At 41.8% G+C, this 13,956-nt stretch overlaps 1 protein-coding gene across 4 annotated transcripts in view; it reads right to left on the reverse strand.

Annotated features, from left to right (window-relative positions):
* The window catches only part of SH3RF3 (SH3 domain containing ring finger 3), a 482,862-nt gene that overhangs the window by 347,443 nt on the left and 121,463 nt on the right, over positions 1-13,956 (reverse strand). The window lies entirely within an intron of this gene.

The raw sequence follows: 13,956 nt of genomic DNA on the forward strand, positions 1-13,956 counted from the left end.
TATCATGCTGAGTGAAATGAGTCAGAAAGAAAGAGACAGACATAGAAAGATCGCACTCATATGTGGAATATAAAGTAGCTGAGAGGTACAAGCTTACAATGTTGCAATTCCTGGCAGACATTTCTCTGGACTTAGTTGCTAAAATACTAAAATACAGAAATCCAAAACTATGCTGCTGCTAGTGCGGACTCCTGACCTCATATCTCTTCATTCTCAGCAATGGAAAACAAATTACCAAATGCTTTCTTATCAGCATGTCGACTTTAGGGGGGAGAAACTCCAAATCAATAATAGTGAATTTTTTTGTTTAAATATTAAATGTAATCAAAGTAAAGTGAAAGTAAAGTGAAATTTACCAGTTACACATGCAGGGTGTTGGGCTGGGGAGGTGGGGGGAAGGGGGGAGGTATATCGTGATTCTTGGTGGTGGAATATGTGCACTGGTGAAGGGATGGGTGTTTGAGCATTGTATAACTGAGACATTAGCCTGAACGCTTTGTAACTTTCCCCATGGTGAATTAATAAAAGAATTAAAAAAAAAGAAATATATGAATCTGTGACTGTACCCTCACTGTGACTCACTAAAAAAATAATAAAAAGAAACACACAACAATGATGTCTTCTCTCAGTATTTATTAAGGTTACTTATTTAAAACCTGTTTTGAGTTTTTCTCCTGATATTCAGATATTTTTATCAAAAGGAAGAAATGGGCTTGGGCGACTCAGTAGGATATGGCTTCTATGCTGGGGGTCAGAGCATGAGAAGGCAGGACTCACAGAGAGCATCGAGAGGTGGAGGTGGATTACCAAGGAGGCTGGTAGGTCTCCAGAGTCTAGGAGAAGCTATGGATGCTACCAGTGTTGTGAAAATACTTTCATATTTTAGAACAAGGACAACAGATGAAACAGGTTGCAAGCACAGAGCATTGAAAGAAGAGGGAAGCACTCTACGAAATGATGTCTAGGTTTGAGTGTAAGGACCAGGCATTCCAGCAGGAGGAAATACAAGATATGTGGGAACTTTGAAACTGTTTTGATAAAACCATAAAGGACTGTAGGTCAACATCAGGAGATGCTCAAGCTGACAAGACTGAAAGATTCCACCAAGTCCAACCATGAGAAAACTGAAGGTCTCAAGTGACAAACTGGCAGTGCCATCACATAACTCAGGCATGGCTCTCAGTGTGGACAAAACAACATCTTTTAGTAAAGTAAGAAAGTTAGGAATAGGAATTCAGGCCAGAAACTGGCAGTCCCAGAGGTAAAAGGTGATTTATTTATATTATTAGCTGGCATACCTTGGGAAGAACTTGTCATTCTGCTTTGTAAACCCTATGGCTAACAAGAAAACCTTTCTGAAAGAAGCAGTCATGGCCAAGTCCCAGCAATTTGATAGCTTCTCATTTTTCAGTACACAATTTTCTAAGTTTCATAGAAAAACCTTCAGAAAATCTGGAAAATGCCTCATTTCAGTTACAAATGAAAGGCAGGTGGCCTTGGAAACTCTGCCAGATATATATATATATATATATATATATATATATGCAATCCCTACTCAGAACTGTGGTTGAGTAATAAGGCAGAGCAATTCCTTCTTCAAAAATCTATTATTCAACTAAGAATACTCTTAAAATGGTCACCTTTCATTTCCCCTAGTTTTTCTTGCTCTTCTATCAAATCTGAGGTCCACAACCAGCCTAAGTTCTCGAGTTACAATCAACCCATTTTCCTGTTATATTTTAAAATTAAGTCTAAGTTAAACTTAAAATTTGTTTGATTTGAAATTTTCCTGTAGAAAATTTCACAGATAAAAGTGGATATTTTCACAGAAAAAAAGTCCTTAATTTTGTTTATTTTAGTGTTGGGAAAATGGAATGGCAAGTCTGGAAAGGGTCCACTGAAAAACTATATGAACAAAATGTTCCCTTAATCTCCAGGAATGCATAAAGTTTTCCCTTACAAAAGCTCCAGGAAAATAAAATCCACACAAAAATAAAATCCAGGCAAAAAACCCAAAGCTATACTTTATCAGATCTTGATTTCAAATGTACAGTTACTGCCCAACTCCAAGCACTACTCATTGCGCCCCTCTAAGTATCATGGGGTAAGAAGACTGGGTATAAAACTCAAAGTGCTCACAAGTTTAAGGTCTAGCAGGCTTGATAGAAATAGGCCTTGCACACCTGCACAACACAAGGCCTCTGCATTCAATTCATACAAATATCTGGGTACATGTTCATTTTGACTGTTTTTCTCATACTTTTACCTAATTTTTTTATTCTCTAAGAATAGAAAGATCAGAAAGGTCAGGTAAAGGATTCTAGCTGACACTCATGAGCGTGAGACCACCTTTTCTTTTGTAAAAAAATCTGAATCACTGTGAGATATAGTTATAAAACTTTTATGATTGAGTTTCAGTCATACAATGATCAAAGACCCATCCCTCCACCAGTCTACATTTTCCACCACAAATGTCGCCAGTATCCCTCTGGCGACCACCACACCCCCTGCCTCTATGTAAGGCACTTTCCCTTTTACTCTTTCTCTACTTTTGGGCATTATGGTTTGCAATACAGAAACTGAGAGGCCATAATGTTTGGTTCTTTATCTACTTTTAGCCCACATCTCCCATCCCGAGGGATCCCTTCAACCATCTTTGACTTGGTGATTCCTTCTCTATCCCAGCTGCCTTCTCCCCCAGCTCATGAGGCAGGCTTCCAACTGTGGAGTGATATTCCTGGCCCTTGTCTCTACTGCCCTTGGGAAGATCCTACCCCCTTTCTTGAAATCACTGGGGCTGCCTCCTTCTGGGTGTCACCACCCATCATCGAACTGTTCAGAAAGACCAGGAAGTTTCCAGCTTGAATGGAAAAGAACAGCAGGTGGAGACCAGGCTGGGCAGAATCAGGCATGCCCCTGCTTAAAGAGGAGCTTTTTTCCCTTTTCCCTAATCACCCTCTGGATTTTTGCAGTTCTGAAACAAAGGCATTGATGCAGATAAAAAACACTTTTCATAGGAAATTTTCATTTCCAGCTGCCAGAAGTGACTCCTGAGCACTGAGCCAAGAATAATCTGTACACACACAAGGTGTTCCCCATCGCAACAAATAGGTGGAAACAGTTTAAATGCCCATCATCTAATAAATAGATGAACAAACTTTGTGGTATATTTAAGCAATGAAGCACTTTTCCACAGGAAAGGGAACAAAAATTCTAAACTTCATTATAGAAAGATCTGCGATTCTGAGTATTCTAAAGGCCATCAGATCTTACACATTAGTGAACCAATAATATGATATGTAACATAATATCAACAAATCTATTATATTTTTAATTTTCTCTTGGTTTGAGCTGAGCCGTGGTACTCCAGACTTTCTTCTGGCTGTGTCCTCAGGGATCACCCTGCAGGCCTTGGGGCCATATATGGTGCCAGGGAATCAGGGTCGCTGCTGCAAGGCATGTACCTACCTGCTGTGCTGTAGCTCTGACCCAAGTAAAGCCCTGTTTATAGGGCAATGTCTATCTCAGATGTAGCAAAATTCACATTATTAAGAATGAGAAAGCAAACATGAATAAAAGGAATAAGAAATGAAAACTCTGAATTCCAAATGAGTTGCATTTAGAGTGGATAGTAAGATTTAATTTGGAAGCAAGCTAAAAATGCTAATTATGTTTTTACTTAGAGTAATGTTAAAATTAGTGTGTAGGCCCCAGCCACATGTCAGTGTAAATAAAGGCAAACAGCCTAGTTGAGTAGTAGGTGGAAAGAAGCTAATCACAGAACAAAGAAATACAGCAGAAACCCCCAGTGTAAAAATCTGTGGACAGATAACGTAACTCACTCTTAACAAATATTTCTAGGAAAAAAATTCAAACACTATCTGCTTGAAGATAGGAGCTTCTTGACCCACACAGCAGAGAGAGCATCTGCCCCAACGAGGCACAAATCTAAAGATGCCAGCGCTAATGTGGCTGGTAACTGCATTAACCTTTTCCCAGGGGAGTAATTTTTTTTTATTGCAACACACTTGTCAAAATGTCATTGTATTAGCCTGCCTCTCCCACATCCGCCCACCCATTTCTCTCAGCTGTAGAAGAAAGCACAGTAATGAGAGGTTAGAAACAACTCTTGGATGAGTAAAGTGCCCTCGCCTGACAGTTCATCTGGGACTTCCATAAGGATGCTGAGGAGCTTCTCTGGGAAGTAGAGGGCATGCGCACAGGTACGGAAGGCACCTCGGGCCTATTGTTGGGTCACGGGTAGTGAACAGTAATTGCATCCTGGAAGCCAACATGCCTGCTCCATATAAATTCTGACAGTCAGAAACCAGGAGGATTAATTACACATAACAAAGTGCACTTTTGTCTTGCTCGGCCAGCCTGACTCCTACCACAAATGAGTTTGACCTTTCCCTCTATCCTGTGCATGCCATCTCTTAGCCAAGACGGAAGGAGCTCCAACAAGGGGCCAAATGAATCCCCAGGAGATTAGAAATCAAATAAAAATTTTGTTTTCTTTAAAAATAAGTATATCTAATCAACAAACAAAATATGTGATATATCTAGAGTATTATTCTCCCTCTAAAACCTCTGAATATGCTACAAAATAAACATTCTACTAAGTGAAATACATCAGACATTGAGGAAAAAATGCTATTTTATTCCTTTTAGTAAGGGACACAGATTGATGAGCCATGTCTTATTTTCTGCATTCTGGTCCTGTGCCATATGGGGCCTTCCAGCACTGGGGGACTCTCTTCCCAGACAAGCAATGTGTCATGACCACAATCTCCAAGTGCAAACCAAGCCCATCCGGAGCCCCCTCCCTCACACACATGCACCTCCTTTATCTGGCTGTCGTATTTAGGGTGACTGTCTCCTTCACTAATCACACAGACACCCAGGGACAGGCCACACAGAGTCATACAGAGCAGGCAGAGCTAAGCCCGCTTACTGGGCCAACCACTTTAGCATGATGACGTGTCTTCTTTGTGGAAGCTTACCAAACTATCTTTTTGGTAAAGCCTTTTCCTCATCTGTCACCCTCTTCATACTTGGATGACAATTAACCCTATATAAAAACTGGACTGGTGATATAATACAGCAGGTAAGGCACCTGCTTTGCACATGGTAACCTGGTTTCAATCCACTGAACCACATATGGCCCTTAGATGACATCCTGGAGTGATCCCTGAACACAGAGCCAGGAATAAGCCCTGAGCACAACTGGCTGTGGCCAAAAGCCCAAATAAACAAATAAGAATAAAATATTAGTACTGTCAAATTCATACAGACAGAAAGTACAATGGTGATTGTCAGAGCTGGGGGTGCGGCGTGGGGCAGAGAGTTAGCATTTACTCAGTAGAGTCTCAATTGAAGATGATAAAGAGACAAATAGATTGTGGTGAGTTACACAACAATATAAATATACCCAATGTCAATGAATCATATATTTACTAATATCAAAAATAAACAAAAAAGGGAAAATTAACATTTACTCTTTTATTAGTCACTGAAATTACAGAGCTATGTATGATCTGGTTCCAGGCATACATCGTTTCAACACCTATCCCTCACCAGGGCCCACTGCTCTCCACCCATTCCCCCCTCCCTCTGTTGGCTACCAACCACCAGTCTGATTATACAAGGCACACTTTCATTTTAAACATAAAAAGTGTTTGTATTGTGGATAGAATGTGATAAGAAGTGCACTTTCTCCCAAAATACATGACGACGACGCTCTATTCATACAAAGATCAGCAAACAAACCCCATTGAGGGAGTCTACAAACACCTGACCAACAGTCATCACAACTTTCAAAGTCATCAAATCAAATCAAGAGAGACTGAAAAACTGTTGAAGACGAGAGGCATCATGACCACTACACTATTGAGAGGTGCTGTTCTGAAAGGGATCCTGGGACAAAAAAAGAATGTTGGGGAAAAGATGCCCAAAGAGTCTGTATGTTAGCAAACACTAGCATAGCGAATTTAGCAAACTAATCTGAGGTGTTAGCAGTGTGGGGAGTTTATGAGCATACTCTCTACTATACTCCCAAAATAGTCTAAAACTTAAAAGGTTACTTAAAAAAATACAGCAAAACTTCAGAGTGGTTAGTGGAAATAGAAGACACAGCCTCAAACATCTTTAGACTAATAGAGATGCTGTCTACAGCACAATTTATCACACCTGCTCATTAATGAGACAATGAAAGCCCTCGAGGGATAGATGTGTATAGCATAACACCTGCCACTGAGCATATTCCATATTCTGAAGGCCACTTATTGAATTTCTGACAATATTAGAAGCAAATGGTACAATGTTTGCCAAACACTCGCAAGCACATAATTTTCAGCATGAAAACTTTAACCGTAGGATCTAAGAAATCCTCTGTATACATATAAGGAAGAGTCCAAATATCAAACTAGATATACAAAGCAGTGACTGGTTCCCACTTTCCTACCATAGAAGGAAAACACAGAGCCATTCCCCATCTCTGTTCAACCCAGAGCAAATGTTAATCACATGCCCTAAGTAAACTCTTGAGGTAAGGTCAGTGTCAACCATTTTGGGAGCATGGCAGAGCAGGAGATGTAGCAGAAGTAACTGTGGCCATGCAGAAAAAACAGGTAGAAAGTCCAAAAGCAACATAATGGGAGAAATGATCCACACAATTGAATTGGGGGGTGGGAATGTTGGGAGGGAAGGGTGTTGGGATCTTTGAAAGAGGGACAGGTGCACTGGTGATTGGTTTGTTTTCGAATCATGTGTATGAGAAACCATTTTTAACAGCATTGTAAACCTCAACTAAAACTTTTTTTAAAGAACAATGAAAGTTAGGTTAAATCTCAACTATTTTTTTTAAAAAAAGGACAATGGCACATACCCTGATCAAAGGGAGAGCCACCAGGGTATGCGGTACACCCAGGTTCCCTTGGGGAACACTATCTCCCCTGTTGAGGGTGACCTACTGGCAGAGTAAGAGGAGGGAAACTTGTAATTAATTATCATAATGCAAAGAAAGAGCAGCCTCAAAAGAGAGTAGTTACTGCCCAGGGGCATGGCCTAGATTCAAAGATGACCCTACAAGTTTCCTAGGGAAATGAATAGTGGTGATGGTCCAGTCAAACCCTGAAGCCCATATAGTCCTTAACCTTTTCCAATTCTCTATTCTCAACACTTCCTTTTTTTTAACTTGACTGCAACTCTCTTCATATCCCTGAGTACAGTAATACCTGGACTAGACATGTTCTGTCCACTCAACTCCCAGCAACAGCCACAGATTTTTTTTTGCTTTTTGGGTCACACCCGGCAATGCACAGGGGTTACTCCTGGCTCTGCACTCAGGAATTACCCCTGGCGGTGCTCAGGGGACCATATGGGATGCCGGGGATCGAACCTGGGTCGGCCATGTGCAAGGCAAATGCCCTCCCCGCTGTGCTATCACTCCAGCCCAGCAGCCACAGATTTTATCTTAAGCACCTACTCCCCTGTCAAAGTCTCCCTAGCTTAGGTAACATCATCCCAATTTTTAAAGGGACAAAATATCAGTCTAAGCAGACCACTGCCATCCATACAACTGGCTCCCTCAACCAACACAGTGAACCCCACATACTCCAGGGATATTTCAGGAGAGACTTCAGAATAAAAAGGGGGGTATGGTGCCACCATCAGGTCAACCTGTCCCTGGGGAGCAAGTGCATCAGCAGCCTGATGGTACCTTCAGGATTCGTGATACTCCAAAATTGCCACTGTGCCTTTGGCCAGACCCCAACAACTTGGGAAGAAGTTTACCAAGAAATTAAACGGCCAAAAGTTTTAGGTATGTGGGAGACACACCTACAAACCACCTCCAGCTCAGCTATATAAGCTCAACACAGGCAGGGGAATGGTTGGAATGGGGGGGCAATACTGGGGATTTTGGTGGTGGAAAATGTACACTGGTGAGGGGGTGGGTGTTTGATGATTGTATGACTGAAGCTCAAACATGAACATTTTGTAACTGTATCTCACGATGAATCAAAAAAGGGGAAAATAATAACAAAATAATAAAATAAAATTAACATTCAGAATAGAATTTTAAAAAAAAGTAATGTGGAGATCATCATCATCCAGATCACAAGGATGTTTTTCCTAAAAGGGAGAATAACATGAGTCCCCCCACCATAACCATGCCACTGGACTCCATGCCAGGCTGTTTCACACGGGGCACCCCCCGGAGGGGGACAGGTGAGATTCCCTCCCTGCCCCAAGCGACCTAGTTCCATCAGCAAAAATCCTCTGCAACTCAACCACTGCCACGCTCAAGGCCGCTCCCCATGCGCTCAGGCCGAACTTCACACATGAGTTAAGTCCTACAGAACCCAGGTAATGGGGAACTTTGTGACCTTGGACTCAGGGCTCAACAGGACCAGGAGCAGAGATCCTCTGCCTGCTTCCCCCAGTCTCCAGTGACCCAGGGTTTACACCATAAGCCACCTCCTGCTGGCACCAGATAATCTCGTCATCGGCCACCGTCCAGATCCCACAGCTGCTTCTCCCAGAAGGGCGCATAACATGAGGCCCCATAACCATGCAACCAGACTCCGCGCTGGGCTGTTTCACCTGGGGCGCCCTGGAGAGGGGTGGGTCAGAGATCTCCCCACCCCAAGGGACCCAGCCCCAGCAGCCAAAAACCCCCACAACCCAACCGCCCCCACATTCAAGGCCGCTCTCTGTGCACTCGGGCTGAACCTCACATATGAGTAAACATTTTCCTGGACCATGCAGCTACTTTGCAGCCACACGACATATCATAAGACACTCCCTACCCATTCTCCATAATTATCACACCACATCTGATGGGGTTCAGATGGTAGCCAGCAAATCATAGAAGGAAATATACATATATGCATATATTCATATTTTCAGATATATGTACCAAAGCTCACACCACCCAAACTTTAACAACATGTTAGTGATATCCTATAGGATGTCTTAATGGCTCCTGCCAAAATATAACAATCTTCTCACTGTTTCCCATATGAACACTTTTTTGTAAGCATTTTCAGCAGTTCTTCATAACAGACAATATGAAATATACATTTTGGTTGTGTTTTGGGACAGGGATTGGAGCTTGGGATGGAAACATCCTGACTTTGGTGGTGGGAAGGTGTAATGGTGGTGGGATTAGTGTTTGAATATTGAATGTAATTCAACATTGTGAACTAACTTATAAAATTCACTGTATCATTGTATCATTGTCATCCCATTGATCATCGAGTTGCTCGAGCAGGTGCCAATAACGTCTCTATTTGTCCTAGCCCTGAGTTTTTTTTTTAATATTTTATTAGTTAATCACCGTGAGGTACAGTTACAGGCTTATAGACTTTCGTGCTTGCATTTCAATCGTACAATGATTGAGTACCCATCTCTCCACCATTGACCATTTCCCACCACCAATGTTCCCAGCATCCCTCCCACCAACCCCTCCCCCTGTCCCCTCAACTCTGCCTCACTTCTGTGGCAGGGCATTCCCTTTGCTCCCTCTCTCCTTTTGGGTGTTGTGGTTTGCAAGAGAAGTATTGAGTGGCCATCATGTTTAGTCTATAGTCTACTTTTGGCACATATCTTTCAACCCAAATGGATCCTCCCAACATCCTTTACTTGGTGGTCCCTTCTCTATCTGAGCTGCCATTTTTTCCAGCATATGAGGCCAGTTTCCAAGCTGTAGGGCAGATCTCCTAGTCTTTATCTCTACTACTTTTGGGGGTTAGCCTCCCATTCTGTTACTTTATATTCCTCAGATGAGTGCAATCTTTCTATGCCTATCCCTCTCTTTCTGACTCATTTCACTTAACATTATCCTTTCCATGTTGATCCACTTATATGGAAATTTCATGACTTCATCTTTTCTAACAGCTGCATAGTGTTCTATAGTGTAGATGTAACAAAGTTTCTTCAACCAGTCATCCATTTTCGGGCACTTGGGTTTTTTCCAGATTCTGACTATTGTAAACAATGCTGCAATGAACATAGAAGTGCAGATGTCATTTCGACTATACTTTTTTGCCTCTCTGTGATATATTTCCAGGGGTGGTATTGCTGGGTCAAAGGGTAGCCCTGAGATTTTAGCAGCCTCTCTTTACTCGTTCTTCCCAGCAGTGCCCCATTGGAGGCTCTTTCAGGGTAAGGGGAATGAAATCCATCATTGTCTGTAAAACCAAAAATTTTGGCATATCAAATATGCCACGGAGAGCTTGCCAGGCTCTGCAATGTGGGCAGGATGCTCTCAGTACCTTGCCAGGTTCTCTGAGAGGGAGAACTAGGCTATAAGAGGTCATATGGCTGCAAATGTGGTCACGCACTTCTAAAATTAAAAAAATTTAACCCACGTGTCGAGGAGCTCTCCGATCGCCCCCCACAAGGGTCTGGGGCTCTGAAGCCCCCAGACCCGCCCCGCACCTCTCAGTCACCTCGAGGCGGCCCTGACCCCTCCCTCTTCACCAGGTAACCAGGACTTTCCCTCTGAGACCCCTTCGTATGTCGAGGAGCTCTCCAATCGCCCCCCACCCGAGTCTGGGGCTCTGAAGCCCCCAGACCTAACTCACGCCTCTCAGTCACCTCGCTGCCTGTCCTGACCCCATCCTCCTATTGCTCAGGTTGTTAGGGGCGTGTCCACATGTCAGGGGGCATGGCCTCAAAAGGGAGCATGGCCTCCTTCTGGAGCGGCCACAGTTATTTCTCCCATTCCATGCATTGTGCTTTGGCCACAATCGATACAATCTATTCCTCTGAAGAATACCCTGGTCATCTTAGTCACTATATATTAATAGTCAACTAGCCTAGCCTATCCTAATTTCACAAAAACAGTCAGTGAACACATCAAGCTGCAAATAAAGTCCTTTGTAAAAAGATCATAGCCCCACGTCTTAAGTTGAGGCCCCTCTCAAGCTAAGGAGAGCGACTGATAGTATAGCCCATAACAACATGAAGAAACAGCCAAATTCCCCACCACCAGGAGAGATGGAAGGGAGGATCTCAGTAACCTCAGCAGTGACTTCCCAGAAATACAACCTCCGCTCAGAAAAAGAATTCATAAAGGAAATCGTGAAGATGATTGATGAACTCGAAGCAACTACAGAACAAACATCCAATAAATTAAGGGAGGATATGGATGCAGCATTGCAACGGTCCACCAAGATAATCCAGGAAGAAATGAGAGCAGAAATTTCAAAGCTATGAACAGAAATGACACAATTAAAAGAATCAGTAGATGAAATAAAAAAATCGGTAGGAGCCCTCAATAGTAGAATGACTACAGCAGAAGACAGAATCAGTGAGCTTGAAGACAAGCTACAGAAAGCATATAAGCAACAACAAGTAATGGCAAACGACCTCAAAATGGCTCTAGAATGAATTAGAGTCCTAGTGGATGACCTCAAGAGAAACAACATAAGAATCACTGGAGTACCAGAAGCACAGGGAAACAATCGCAATGAAAAAAACACAATTAAAGACATCATTGCTAAGAAATTCCCAGAGCTAGAGAATGCGGGCATCCAGATCCAAGGAGTCCAAAGGGTGCCATCTAAAAGGGAACCAAATAAAAAATCGCGAAGGCATATCATAGTCAGAATGATGGATGCCACAGATAGAGACACAATACTACAAGCAGCAAGATCAAAGAAGGAAATCATATACAAAGGAGCACCCGTTAGATTCACAGCAGACCTATCAGAAGAAACCTTCCAAACCCAAAGACAATGGTGAGATATTGTGAAAAAAACTTAATGAAAGGAACGCCTCACCAAGAATACTTTACCCAGCTAAACTCTCAGTTAAACTGAAGGAACCATACACTATTTCACAGAGAAGCAGCAGCTCAGGAATTTCATAGACTCAAGACCAAATTTAAAAGAAGGACTCAAAGGACTACTATAAGACAAGGTAAAAACCTACAAGAACAACAAACCCTACAGAAAAATGACACAAAATCCCATGACAATAATTTCTCTCAATGGCAACGATCTAAATGAACCAATCAAGAGGCACAGAGTGTCAAAATGGATTCGGAAACTAAACCCAACTTTCTGCTGCCTACAGGAAATATCTGAATAGTCAGATCAAACACAGACTCAAAATCAAAGGATGGAAAACAATCCTGCAAGCAAACAACTCCCTCAAAAAAGCTGGGATGGCCATACTATTATCTGACAACATAGATTTCAGTCTGAAAAAGATCAGAAGGGACAGCGAAGGTCATTTTCTATTCATTAAGGTATTTGTACAACGGGAAGAAATCACATTCTTAAACGTATACGCACCTAATGAACGACCAGCTAAATACTTAAAAGAACTCCTAACAGAATTTAAGGAGGACATAACTAGCACCACGATAGTAGTTGGAGACTTCAACACTGCCTTATTACCTCTGGATAGATCGACAAGAGCAACACTCAGCAAGGAAACAATGGCTCTGAAGAAAGAAATGGAGGAGACAAGACTAATAGAACTATACAGGGCTATACACATTCTTTTCCAGCGCACATGGAACATTTTCCAAAATAGACCACGTTGTGGGTCACAAATTATATCTTTATAGAATCGGGTACAAATTGTATCAACTATCTTTTCAGACCATGATGCACTGAAGATGGAAGTTAATCACACACAGATGCGGAGAACAAAAATCAAACACTTGGAAATTAAACAACTCACTATTGAACAATCAGTGGGTAACAAAGGAAATCAAGGAAGAAATCAAAAGATACCTTGAAACAAACGAGATTGAAGACACAAGCTACCAGAAGCTATGGGACACAGCTAAAGCTTTGTTAAGGGGAAAATTTATAGCTCTGCAAGCTTTCCTCAGGAAGGACAAAAGGGTCTGTATAGATAGTTTGACTTTGCAACTCAAGATCTTAGAAGAGGACCAGCAAAAGGAACCCAAATCAGATCGAAGGAAAGAAATAATAAAACGTAGAGGAGAAATTAATGATATGGAAACCCGGAAAACAATCTGAAAAATCAATGAAACCAAGAGCTGGTTCTTTGAGAAAATAAATAAGATTGATAAACCGCTAGCAAGACTCACAAAGAAAGAGAGAAAAAAAAAACCCTAATAAAACGAATCAGAAATAAAAAGGGGGACATCACAACAGAAACCAAGGAGATTCAAAAGATCATCAGAGACTACTTTGAAAGTCTGTATGCCACGAAACAAGAGAACCTAATAGAAATGGACGAATTACTTGATTCCTACAATCTCCCAAGACTGAACCAAGAAGACTTGAAATACCTGAATAGGCCCATAAATATCAAGGAAATCGAAACTGAAATCAAAAGTTTCCCCAAAAACAAAAGCCCAGGTCCAGACGGATTCACTGGGGAATTCTTCCAAACATTTAAAGAAGACTTGTTGCCAGTTCTCCTCAAGCTTTTCCAGGAAATTGAAAAGACAGAAACCCTTCCGAACAGTTTCTACGAGGCACATATCTCCCTAATACCAAAAGCAAACAAAGACACCACTAACAAAGAAAACTATAGACCAATATACTTGATGAACACCGATGCAAAGATCCTCAACAAAATACTAGCAAATGGAATCCAACAACTCATCAAAAAGATCATACACCATGACGAAGTGGGATTCATCCTGGGGATGCAAGGATGGTTTAACATTTGGAAATCAATCAACATAATCCAGCATATCATCAAAGGAAAGATAAAAACCATGTGATCATATCAATAGATGCAGAGAAAGCATTTGACAAGATCTAGCACCCATTCATGATAAAAACTGTCACCAAAAAAGGTTTTGGAGGAACCTTCCTCAAGATAGTCAAAGCCATCTACCATGAACCAATGTCAAGCATTAACATCAATGGAGAAAAACTAAGGGCCTTTCCTCTAAGATCGGGGGCAAGACAAAGATGCCCACTCTCACCACTTCTCTTTAAGATAGTACTGGAAGTA

The sequence above is a fragment of the Sorex araneus genome, chromosome 1 (genome assembly GCF_027595985.1).
Source record: "Sorex araneus isolate mSorAra2 chromosome 1, mSorAra2.pri, whole genome shotgun sequence".
In the NCBI taxonomy this organism is placed as follows: Eukaryota; Metazoa; Chordata; class Mammalia; order Eulipotyphla; family Soricidae; genus Sorex; species Sorex araneus.